A 13,827-nucleotide genomic window follows, 5' to 3' on the forward strand; every position below is an offset into this window, starting at 1 on the left:
AAAGCAATTAGAGAAAGAAGAACAAAAAACCCCAAAGATAGCAGAAGGAAAGAACTCATAAAGATTAGATCAGAAAAAAAGGAAAAAGAAGTGAATGATACAATATCAAAGATCAATAAAACTAAAAGCTGGGTCTTTGAGAAGTTAAACAAAATTGATAAACCATTAGCCAGATTCATCAAGAAAAAAGGGAGAAGACTCAAAACAATAGAATTAGAAATGAAAAAGGTGTAGTAATAACTGACACTGTAGGAATACAAAGGATCATGAGAGATTACTACAAGCAACTGTATGCCATTTAAATGGACACATTCTTAGAAAAGCAGGAACTTATGAGACTAAACCAGGAAAAAATAGAAAATATAAACAGACCAAACACAAACACTGAAATTGAGACTGTGATTAAAAATCTTCCAGAAAACAAAAGCCCAGGACTGCATGGCTTCACAGGCAAATTCTTTCAAACATTTATAGAAGAGCTAACACCTATCCTTCTCAAACTCTTCCAAAATAAAGTGGAGGGAGGAACACTCCCAAACTCATTCTATGAGGTCACCATAACCCTGATACCAAAACCAGACAAAGATGTCACAAAAAAGAAAACTACAGGCCAATATCACTGATAAACATAGATGAAAAATCCTCAGCAAAATATTAGCAAACAGAATCCAACAGGACATTAAAAGGATCATACACCATGATCAAGTGGTGTTTTATCCCAGGTATGCAAGCAATCTTTAATATATTAATATACACAAATCAATCAATGTGATAAACCATAATAACAAACTGAAGGATAAAAACCAAGGATCATACACTATGATCAAGTGGTGTTTTATCCCAGGTATGCAAGCAATCTTTAATATATTAATATACACAAATCAATCAATGTGATAAACCATAATAACAAACTGAAGGATAAAAACCATATGATCATCTCAATAGATGCAGAAAAGCTTTCAACAAAATTCAACACTCATTTATGATAAAAACCCTCCAGAAAGTAGGCATAGAGGGATCTTACCTTAATATAATAAAGGCCATATATGACAAACCCTCAGCCAACATCATTCTTAATGGTTACAAAATGAAACCATTTCCAGAAAGATCAGGAGAAAGACACGGTTGCCCATTTTCACCACTGTTATTCAACATAGCTTTGGAAGTTTTACCCACAGCAATCAGAGAAGAAAAAGAAATAAAAGGAATCCAAATTGGAAAAGAAGAAGTAAAACTGTCACTGTTTGCAGATGACATGACATGGTACATAGAGATTCTTAAATATGCTACCAGAAAACTACTAGAGCTAATCAATGAATTTGGTAAAGTAGCAAGGATACAAAATTAATGCATAGAAATCTCTTGCTTTCCTATACCCTAATGATGAAAAAAATCTGAAGGAGAAATTAACAAAACACTTCCATTTTCCATTGCAACAAAATAATAAAATACCTAGGAATAAACCTACCTAAGGAGACAAAAGACTTATATGGAGAAAACTATAAGATACTGATGAAAGAAATTAAAGCTGATACAAACAGATGGAGAGATATACCGTGTTCTTGGATTGGAAGAATGAACACTGTGAAAATGACTATACTACCCAAAGCAATCTACAGATTCAATGCAATCCCTATCAAACTACCACTGGCATTTTTCACAGAACTATAACAAAAAATTTCACAATTTGTATGGAAACACAAAAGACCCTGAATAGCAAATGCAATCTTGAGAAAGAAAAACGGAGCTGTAGGAATCAGGCTTGCTGACTTCAGAAGATACCACAAACCTACAATAATGAAAACAGTATGGTACTGGCAATAAAATAGAAATATAGATCCATGGAACAGGATATAAAGCCCAGAGATAAACACACACACATATGGTCACCTTATGTTTGATAAAGTAGGCAAGAGTGCACAATGGAGAAAATACAGCCCTTCAATAAGTGTTGCTGGGAAAACTAGACAGCTACATGTAAAAGAATGAAATTAGAGCACTCCCTAGCACCATACACAAAAATAAACTCAAATTGGATTAAAGACCTAAATGTAAGGCCAGACACTATAATACTGTTACAGGAAAACATAGGCAGAACACTCTGTGACATAAATCACAGCAAGATCCTTTTTAACCCACCTCCTACAGAAATGGAAATAAAAACAAATATAAACAAATGGGACCTAATGAAACTTAAAAGCTCTTGCAGCAAAGGAAAACATAAACCAGTTGAAAAGACAGCCCTCAGAATGGGAGATAATATTTGCAAATGAAGAAACTGGCAAAGGCTTAATCTCCAAAATTTATAAGCAGTTCATGCAGATCAATATGAAAAAAACAAACAACCCAATCCCCAAATGGGCAGATCTAAATACACATTTCTCCAAAGAAGATATACAGATCACTGACGAACACATGAAATGATGCTCAGCATCACTAATCATTGGAGAAATGCAAATCAAAACTACCATGAAGTATCACCTCACACTGGTCAGAATGTCCATCATCTAAAATCTTCAAACAATAAATCTTGGAGAGGGTGTGGAGAAAAGGGAACCCTCTTGCACTGTTGGTGGGAATGTAAATTGATACAGCCACTATGGAGAACAGTATGGACATTCCTTAAAAAACTAAAATTAGAACTACAATACCACCAAGCAATCCCACTACTGAGCATATACCCTGAGAAAATCATAATTCAAAAAGAGTCAGGTACCACAATATTCATTGCAGCACTATTTACAATTGCCAGGACATGGAAGTAACCTAAGTGTCCATCAACAGATAAACAGATAAAGAAGATGTGGCACATATATACAATGGAATATTACTCATCCATAAAAAGAAATGAAATTGAGTTATTTGTAGTGAGGTGGATGGACCTGGAATCTGTCATACAGAGTGAAGTAAGTCAGAAAGAGAAAAACAAATACCATCTGCTAACACATATATATGGAATCTAAAAAGGAAAAATGGTTCTGAAGAACCTAGGGGCAGGACAGGAATAAAGATGCAGATGTAGGGAATGGACTTGAGGACACAGGGAAGGGGAAGAGGAAGGTGGGATGAAGTGAGAGAGTGGCACTGACATATATACACTACCAAATGTAAAATAGATAGCTAGTGGGAAGCAGCTGCATAGCACAGGGAGATCAGCTTGGTGCTTTGTGTCCTCCTAGAGGGGTGCGATAGGGCAGGTGGGAATGAGATACAAGAGGGAGGGGATATGGGGATATATGTATACATATAACTGATTCAGTTTGTTATACAGCAGAAGTTAACACCCATTATAAAGCAATTATATTACTATATATATATATAATGGCATAATGTCATGGAATAACAGCATGTTTGGTGAACTTGTGATTCTTCTGTTTGGCTAATGATAGGTGCTGAGCAGGAAAACATGAATGAAAAAATAAGTCAAGAAGGAGGCAAAACGGAGATTAGTGATATTGAATTGGAAAGTGAAAAACAGATACATATAACTGATTCAGTTTGTTATACAGCAGAAGTTAACACCCATTATAAAGCAATTATATTACTATATATACATAATGGCATAATGTCATGGAATAACAGCATGTTTGGTGAACTTGTGATTCTTCTGTTTGGCTAATGATAGGTGCTGAGCAGGAAAACATGAATGAAAAAATAAGTCAAGAAGGAGGCAAAACGGAGATTAGTGATATTGAATTGGAAAGTGAAAAACAGCTATAAATAGTTTTTTAAGGAATGTCCACCCACTGGAATTAGAGCGAATAGCTCTCCTGGTTTACCAGGGACTTCGGGGTTGCCAGGACATGAACAGAGATGGTTGTCATCCTAATATCTGTTTGGTTGTCATGGATGCTGTTTGCTCTAACTGTGTTTTAATCTGTATCATATTAAATTCTCTTTAATGATATTTCTATTTCATAGCTCTGCTCTCACATTTGGTTAATGGAGTGGACTGAGTTCTAAATTCTGTCCTATTTTTTATCATAAAATTAAAAAAAAACACTTTTATCTTAAAGTTCTTCTTCTTTCCCCCAACCCTGGTAGAGCAGTGTGTGGCTCCAGAAATTGAGCATTGAAAGTTTCCTTTCTACAAACGTCTCCAATTTCCCCCACCCCCTTTAGTGACTAACTGCTTTAATACATTGGGCAAGGAGGAAAGGTGAGAGAAAAAGAAAAGAAGTTTTACTTATCAGGCTTAGATTGAAGTCCTTCCCTTGGTGAGCAGTTTTATTGCTCATGACCTCCAACTTCTCATCCAACAACTGTTTCCCTAAATCAAAAAGAATAGCTTCTTTCTACGCAATGTGCTCACTGGCTAACTGCTATTTCCAGCCACTCTCTCTAGATCAGCAACAGTTGCAGTATTATCTGCTAAACACTTAGCCAGACACCCCTCAGAACTGTGGTAGTAATCATAGGAAAGTAGTTTAAAAACAGCCTTCAGTTTCATACTTCATGGATTCAAAGCTCATTGGCTAACCAGCAACTGAAATATTTACTTTGAAAACTCTATGCCTCAGTTTCCTCCACCATGACACAGGAATAATAATAGTGCCTTTTAGTATGAAAGTAGTCTAAAATGCCAAACAAACAGGCCTACACATGTAAGAGTTCTAACTCAATAAAGGTCCATTTTTTCACTCACGTAGTAGTCCAAGGCAGGGATCAAAATTATGAACCACGGTTCTCATTGTGATGATTGAGGAAGATTGTTCCTTCCAGCACACAGCTCTGCCCATCCCCCAGCGCCCTATATTTGACACTCCAGCTGGCAAAAGGGGAGAGTGATAGAGGAGAATGCACACTGGTTTCTTCACAGCTTTGTCATATCCCTTCCTCTCACATTCCATTGGCAAGAATTTATTCCAATTTTTACATCTGGCTGGGAAATGACACATATAGTGTTGTTTAGAAGATTAAATAATGCAATATATATATATATATATATATATATATATATATATAAAGGACTTTGAAGAATGCCTGACACAAGGTGCTCAACAAATAATAGGTATTATTATTATTATCACCTGTGACTTAGCTGGTCTAAGGTTGTAAAGGTCATAAAGATCCTTCTCCCTACTAGAGAATATCACTTTGAAATCTCAGCAGCAGGAATGAGACTAAATAGAGAAGATAAAATAATGTGCCTTTGCTGTATGAATTCTAAAAATAATTTTTGAAAACTTGACAAATTTAATATTCATGTATTCATATTCTAAAAGTAACTTCAGTATCTTCTAAAATAAAATCTTGCTAGTAATTGAAAGAATCCGTGCAAGTTATCCTTCTCCTAAAGGCAGTGACACTCCCCCCTTGCAAGCTATGCAGCAAGATGCCGTCTTGGAATTAAGATAATTTCTTCTAATAGCTATGTGTGACTGTTTTCTCCTGGCTCTGCAAGATTTATTGACACTGATCACTTCCTCTTAATAGTGAACTGAAGTGGTTTGGGGATGACTCTGCTGAGCTTTCCACCCTTTCTCGATGACCTTCAACAGAGTTGAAGCCAACTCTTCTCAAACTCTTTCATTAATGTGCTGATGCTTCCATTTTGAGTATATTCCTGCAAACTCATCATGAAACTTCTGCCTGACAGTTTTAGAAGTTAATGGACTCCAAATTACTATTCAGCAAGGTGTATACCTTTACAACTCACCAGGTAGCCACCATTATGGCTTATATTTGATTAATAAAATTATATTCCCAAATAAACAAAACATGTAAGAATGCTAATTGCTTGTTAGCTGAAGCTAGTAATTGTCTCCCCACTGGACAGCTCCCCAATTTTTAAAAATAATTTTCTTTCCTTTATAAGGGGAAAATAACCCCTTACCAAATTCTCAGGTAGTATATAACACCTACCAAGCTGAACCCACACAATCCACTTCAACACTTTCCTTTGACTCCAAAATTTTCAGATAAGTAAGGTGAAAGAATCCTTTCTCTGACTTAATTTTTATGTCATAATTTTTTAATTGCTCAGGATATACATGCTATTTTCCAAGATCCATATAGCATATTTCAAGTTAGAAGTTTATCTTGCCTCACTGAAGAAAAATTTTTATCCTAAAAATGCCTTTATTAGCTAATAATTTAGCATTTCTTCAAGTTCTTGGCAAGTTTGACTTTTTAATGATGTTTTATTTTCTGACTACTCTAATTGCAGCCAAATAATATTCTAGAATTTTGGAAATTCAGAAAAGATGAGTCATTACTTTTTTAATTGAAGTATAGTTGATTTACTTCATATTAGTTTCAGGTATATAGTACAGTGATTCAGATATATATGCATACATATATTTTTTTTTTCAGATTGTTTTACCTTATAGGTTATTACAAAATTCTGAGTATAATTCCCTGTGCTATAGAGTAGGTCCTTGTTGGTTATCTATTTTATATATAGTAGTGTATATATGTTAATCCCAACTGTCTAATTTACCTCTCTCCCCATCTTTCCTCTTTGGTAACCATAAATTTGTTTTCTATGTCTGTGGGTCTATTTCTGTTCTGTAAATAAGTTCATTTGTATCTTATTTTTTTTAGATTCCACATATAAGCAATATCATATGATATTTGTCTTTCTCTGTCTGACTTACTTCACTCAGTATGATAATCTCCAGGTCCATCCATGTTACTGCAAATGGCATTATTTCATTCTGTTTTTATAGCTGAGTAATATTCCATTTTATATATATATATATACCACATCTTCTTGATCCATTCATTTGTTGATGGACATTTATGTTGCTTCCATGTCTTGGCTATTGTAAATAGTGCCTGTCTAATTTACCTCTCTCCCTATCTTTCCTCTTTGGTAACCATAAATTTGTTTTCTATGTCTGTGGGTCTATTTCTGTTCTGTAAATAAGTTCATTTGTATCTTATTTTTTTTAGATTCCACATATAAGCAATATCATATGATATTTGTCTTTCTCTGTCTGACTTACTTCACTCAGTATGATAATCTCCAGGTCCATCCATGTTACTGCAAATGGCATTATTTCATTCTGTTTTTATAGCTGAGTAATTCCATTTTATATATATATATATATACCACATCTTCTTGATCCATTCATTTGTTGATGGACATTTATGTTGCTTCCATGTCTTGGCTATTGTAAATAGTGCTGCAGTCAGCATTGTGGTGCATGTATCAGTATTTTTTTGAACTATAGTTTTCTCCAGATATATGTCCAGGATTGCAGGATCATATGGTATCTCTATTTTTAGTTTTTTAAGGAACCTCCATACTGTTCTCCATAGTGGCTCTACCAATTTACATACCCACCAACAGTGTAGGAGGGTTCTTTTTTCTCCACATGCTCTCTAGGATTTATTATTTGTAGACTTTTTGATGGTGGGCATTCTGACTGGAGTGAGGTGATACCTCATTGCAGTTTGGATTTGCATTTCTCTAATAATTAGCCATGTTGAACATTTTTCCATGTGCCTGTTGGCCATCTGTATGTCTTCTTTGGACAAATGTCTATTTAGATCTTCTTCCCATTTTTTGATTGAGTTGTTTGGTTTTTTTCTGATATTGAGCTGTATGAGCTGTTTGTATATTTTGAAAATTAATCTCTTGTCTATTACATTGTTTGCATATATTTTCTCCAGTTCTGTAGGTTGTCTTCTTGATTTGTTTATGGTTTCCTTTCTGTGCAAAAGCTTTAAGTTTAATTAGGTCCCAAATGTTTATTTTTGGTTTTATTTCCATTACTCTAGGAGATGATCCAAACAAATATGGGTGTGATATATGTCAAGGAGTGTTCTGCCTATGTTTTCCTCTAATAGTTTTATAGTATCCAGTCTTACATTTAGGTCTTTAATCCTTTTTGAGTTCATTTTTGTATGCAGTGTTAGAGAAACTTTTACTTTCATTCTTTTACATGTAGCTGTCCAGTTTTCCCAGCACCACTTATTGAAGATAGTATCTTTTCTTCATTGTATATTCTTGTCTCCTTTGTCATAGATTAATTGACCATAGGTGTGTTGGTTTATTTCTGGGCTTTCTACCCTGTTCCATTGATCTATATTTCTTTTTTTTTGTTCCTGTTTTGATTACTGTAGATTTGTAGTATAGTCTGACATCAGGGATTCAGATCCTGACTGAAAAACAGATTCCTCCAGCTCTGTTTTTCCTTCTCAAGATTGTTTTGGCTATTCAGGGTCCTTTCATTCATTCAAAAAGTTCATTGGATACTTACTATACCTCAGACACTCTGCTGGATCCAGAAATACTGCATGAGGGTAAATAGGAAAGTACCCTACTCAGAGTTTACAGAGAAGACACACTGGGATAATATTTAAGCAGCAAATTGAAGAATGGGTGAGACCTAGCTAAGGAAAAGAGAGTATCAAGGATGTTCTAGATAGAAGAAACCTTTTGTTCAATGGTTACTGTGACCCAAAGATTATGTTGTGTCTTTGAAAAGAAGGTCTCTGTGGATGTTTGGAGGGATAGAAAGAATGTTTATCTTCCAGAATCGATGTGGACTGTCCCTGGGAATATAGGGCCACACTGCCTTAACATTTCATAAGCTCTTTACATATATTTAAAAGTTCATAAATATTCTTAAATCGTGGCAATGATTACTTTGTTAATTTTCTAGTCTTTTCTGAGCTATTCTCAGAGGCTATAAGATCCAACATTTAGAGAGCAATTAGAATATGGTCCTAGGGCTTCCCTTGTGGCACAGTGGTTGAGAGTCTGCCTGCCGATGCAGGGGATACGGGTTCGTGCCTCGGTCCGAGAAGATCCCACATGCCGCGGAGCGGCTGGGCCCGTGCCACATGCCGCGGAGCGGCTGGGCTCATGAGCTGTGGCTACTGAGCCTGTGTGTCCGGAGCCTGTGCTCCACAAAGGGAGAGGCCACAACAGTGAGAGGCCCACATACCGCAAAAAAAAAAAAAAAAAAAAAAAAAAAAAAAAATTATGGTCTTAATATTCACTCTCAAGGGGAAGACAAGTGAGGGTCTAGAGAAAGTTTCCCTCACAGTGCAGGTCTGTGGGAAAGGAAGAGCAATTGCTAGAAGAAGGGCATGCAACTCTGTTTTGACTCTTTTCCTGTTTCTCTCCTGTAGAAAAAGAACCTCAATCTGCAAGAGGAAGGAGAGTTTCAAACCAGTAAAACTGATATAAATGACCTTTCCCCTACAGACTGGTTGTAAAGTTTAAATATATAAATGATATATAAGAACATACTTCAAATGTGTGAAATGCTATAGAAATTGAACCTAATACCATTAAAATCCCTAATAAAGATGAGAATTTAAGAATTCAGAAGAGCATGTAGTAATAAATCAAAAAACTTACCTATCATCGGGGCTTCCCTGGTGGCACAGTGGTTGAGAGTCAGCCTGCCGATGCAGGGGACGCGGGTTTGTGCCCCGGTCCTGGAGGATCCCGCATGCCACGGAGTGGCTGGGCCCATGGGCCATGGCCACTTGGCCTGCACATCCGGAGCCTGTGCTCCACAATGGGAGAGGCCACAGCGGTGAGAGGCCCGCGTACCGCAAAAAAAACCAAAACGAAACAAAAAAAACTTACCTATCTTGAAAAACTGCATTTCCAGAGGAGAGAGAAAAACTGAAAATCACATATTCTAACCCTGCTTTATGCACTCAGGGGTATTCCTCTTTAAGGCTCCATTCCCCTTTCTTTAGAGTGATTTACAACAGTTTTCATAGTTATCATTAACTGGGAAATCTTTAAGTAAAATTTTAAGTAAATATACTTAAAATAATTTCAGAGAAAGATACAACTCAAAGGTGTTCAGCTGGATGAATTTTCACAAAGCAAAAGCCATCAAACAAACCGGAAGAATGTAGCCAACTCCCAGATAAGAAACATAAAATTACTAGTAACCCAAAAGTCCAACTTGTACCCCCTTGGAAGCAGGGCACAACCTCCCCTTTTCAGGATGATCATTATCCTGATTTCTAACACCATGGGTTAGTTTCACCATTTTTTAACTTGATAGACGTGGAATCATATGCATATAATCTTCTAGCTGGTTTCGTCTACTGTTCTGGATAGTTGTACTTAAATTCAACCCCATTGCTGTAGAATAGCTCATTGTGTGAGTATATCACAATTTATGTTGCTTTCTGCTTTGGAAGAACATTTGTGTTGTGCCAGTTTAGGGCTAATTCAATGGTGTTGCTAGTAAGATTCTTGTATACAGTATATCCTTTGGTAAGCATACATACTTCAGCTTTTTTGAGTATACACCTAAGACTGAAATTGCTGGATTATTAAATATGTACATGGTTAGCTTTAGTGGATATTGAAAAAAATATGCAACAAAGTGATGATTTTCTCCTATCAATGGTATATGAGAGTTCCTGTTGCTACACATCCTTGTCAATATCTGGTACTGTCATTTTTTAGCCATTCCAGTGGGTTTGGAATACAGTCAATTTGTAGTTTTAATTTGCATTTCCTTGATGAATAGTGTTGTAGAGCATAGCTAACCAAAGTGTGGCCCAAAAAGCAGCAGCATCTACATCATCTGGGAGCTTGTTAGAAATTTAGAATCTCAGGTCTCATCCTGATCTATTAAATCAGAATACATGTTTTTAAAAGATCCGCAGTTGATTCATATACATGTTAATGCTCAAAAGACATTGATGTAGAGCATATTTTTATACACTTACTGGCATATTGAATAGCATGTTCTAATAAATGCTTTGTAAGCCTCATTTCTGTGTGGGGATCTAGAGAGCTGAAAAGACCATCACTCCCAAATTTAGAGCAAGAAAAACATAAACAAAATGCAAGTTCATAACTTTTTGTGAAACCATCAAATAACTGAGGTATCAGGATAAGTAACCAACTCCAAATCTGGAGAAAGACTGGTGACTGCAGGATTTGTTCACTGGAGGCAGGCTAAACCAAACACTGAAAAATAATTCAGCTGAAATAGTTGATGAATTCATGAGGCCCAGTGTGGGCAGGCAAGTGAGTGCGAAGCCCTTGGTAGCCACTTACTACACATTTTAGGAACTCCAGTACAATGTTGAAGAGAAGTAATTATGGCAGGCATCTTCTTCACATTAAGGCAAATACATTCAATCATTCACCATTAAGTAGGATTTATTTGGAGTTTTCATATATACTCTACATCAGATTAAGGAAATTCTTTTCTATTCATAGTTTGCTAATTTTTTGCATGAATGACTTGAATCTTTTTAACGTGTGCTCAGTGTACATCTAGATGATCATGTATAATAATTCTTTTTAGATTAATGTGATGAATCACAGTATATATTTTCCTATGTTAAATGATGATCACTTTCCTGACTAAAGCCATGAAATTCTGTTATCATTTTTATATATTAAAGAATTTTATTTGTTATTGTTTTGTTGAATAACACAAATGTTAATGAGAAACACTGGTATACAATTTTGTTTTCTCTTAAAAACCTTATCATGCTTTGGTATGAAGCTTATGATAAGTCTCGTTAAACAAGGTGAAAATGTCTTCAGTTTTCTTTATTCTTGACAATTATTATGTTCCTTAAGTCTTTGGAAGAGTTTATTTTTTAACCTGCCTAGGATCTGGGTTTTCTTATTGGACATGTTCTAAAAATAAACTCAAGGTAATGAATAAATATTCAGACTTTCTCTTTCCGTGTGTCAGTGTTAGTAAATTGTTTCAATGAGTTTTTCCATTTGAACAAAAATTAAAACTAATCAAAACCATTAGCTTAAAGTTATTCATAACAGTCTCTTATTACTTATTTAAAGTCTATACTTTCTGTTGAAGGTTTTACTTTTGATTCCTGATAGTGGTCATTTTTATGTTGTACTATTTTTTTCCTCCATCAGTTTTGCTAAATATTATTTAATTTATTAATACTTTTATGGTTTTTTAAGCATTTTATTTATTTATTTAACATCTTTATTGGAGTATAATTGCTTTAAAATGGTGTGTTAGTTTCTGCTTTATAATAAAGTGTATCAGGCACATATATATATATATCCCCATATCCCCTCCCTCTTGCATCTCCCTCCCACCCTCCCTATCCCACACCTCTACGTGGACACAAAGAACAAAGCTGATCTCCCTGTGCTATGTGGCTGCTTCCCACTACCTATCTATTTTACTTTTGGTAGTGTATATATGTCCATGCCACTCTTTCATTTCCTCTCAGCTTACCCTTCCCTCTCCCCATGTACTCAAGACCATTTCTATGTCTGCATCTTTATTTCTGCCCTGCACATAGGTTCTTTAGAACCATTTTCCTTTTTTTTTTATTCCATATATATGTGTTAGCGTACGGTATTGGTTTTTCTCTTTCTGACTTACTTCACTCTGTATGACAGTCTCTAGGTCCATCCACCTCACTACAAACAACTCAATTTCATTTGTTTTTATGACTATGATGACCATTCTGACCTGTATGAGGTGATACCTCATTGTAGCTTTGATTTGTGTTTCTCTAATGATTAGTGATGTTGAGCATTCTTTCATGTGTTTGTTGGCAATCTGTATATCTTCTTTGGAGAAATGTCTATTTAGGTCTTCTGCCCACTTTTGGAATTGGTTGTTTGTTTTTTTGATATTGAGTTGCATGAGCTGCTTGTATATTTAGGAGATTAATCTTTGTCAGTTGCTTCATTTGCAAATATTTTTTCCCATTCTGAAGGATGTCTTTTTGTCTTGTTTATGGTTTCTTTGGCTATGCAAAATCTTTTAAGTTTCATTAGGTCTCATTTGTTTATGTTTTTATTTACATTTCTCTAGGAGGTGGGTCAAAAAGTATCTTGCTGTGATTTATGTAATAGAGTGTTGTGCCTATGTTTTCCTCTAAGAGTTTTATACTGTCTCATCTTACATTTAGTTCTTTAATCCATTTAGAGTTTATTTTTGTGTGAGGTGTTAGGGACTGTTATAATTTCATTCTTTTACATTTAGCTGTCCAGTTTTCCCAGAACTACTTACTGCAGAGGCTATCTTTTTTTCATTGTGTATTATTGCCTCCTTTATCAAAAATAAAGTTACCATATGTGCGTGGGTTTATCTCTGGGCTTTCTATCCTGCTCTACTGAGCTATATTTCTGTTTTTGTGCCAGTACCATATTGTCTTGATTACTGTAGCTTTCTAGTATAGTCTGAAGTCCAGGGACCTTATGCTTCCAGCTCCGTTTTTCCTTCTCAAGGTTGTGTTGGCTACTTGGAGTCTTTTGTGTTTCCAAACAAATTGTGAAATTTTTTGTTCTATTTGGAACATGGAAAAATGCCATTTGTAGTTTGATAGGGATTGCATTAAATCTGTAGATTGCTTTGGGTAGTATAGTCATTTTCACAATGTTGATTCTTCCAATTCAAGAATGTGGTATATTTCTCCACTTGTTGTTTATGTCATCTTTGATTTCTTTCATCAGTGTTTTAATGTTTTCTGAGTAGGGGTCTCTTGCGTCCTTAGATAGGTTTATTCCTAGGTATTTTAATCTTTTTGTTGCTATGGTATATGGGATAGTATCCTTAATTTCTCCTTCGGATTTTTCATTGTTAGTGTATAAGAATGCAAGAGATTTCTGTTCATTAATTCTGTATCCTGATACTTTACCAGATTCATTGATTTTCTCTAGTAGTTTTCTTGTAACATCACTAGGATTCTCTATGTATAGTATCATGTAATCTGCAAACAGTGACAGTTTTACTTCTTGTTTTCCAATTTGGATTCCTTTAATCTCTTTTTCTTCTCTGATTGCTATGGCTAAAACTTCCAAAACTATGTTGAATAATAGTGGTGAGAGTGGGCAACCTTGTCTTGTTTTTGATCTTAGTGGAAATGGTTTCAGTTTTTCACCAT

The sequence above is a fragment of the Physeter macrocephalus genome, chromosome 16 (genome assembly GCF_002837175.3).
Source record: "Physeter macrocephalus isolate SW-GA chromosome 16, ASM283717v5, whole genome shotgun sequence".
Classification (NCBI taxonomy): Eukaryota; Metazoa; Chordata; class Mammalia; order Artiodactyla; family Physeteridae; genus Physeter; species Physeter macrocephalus.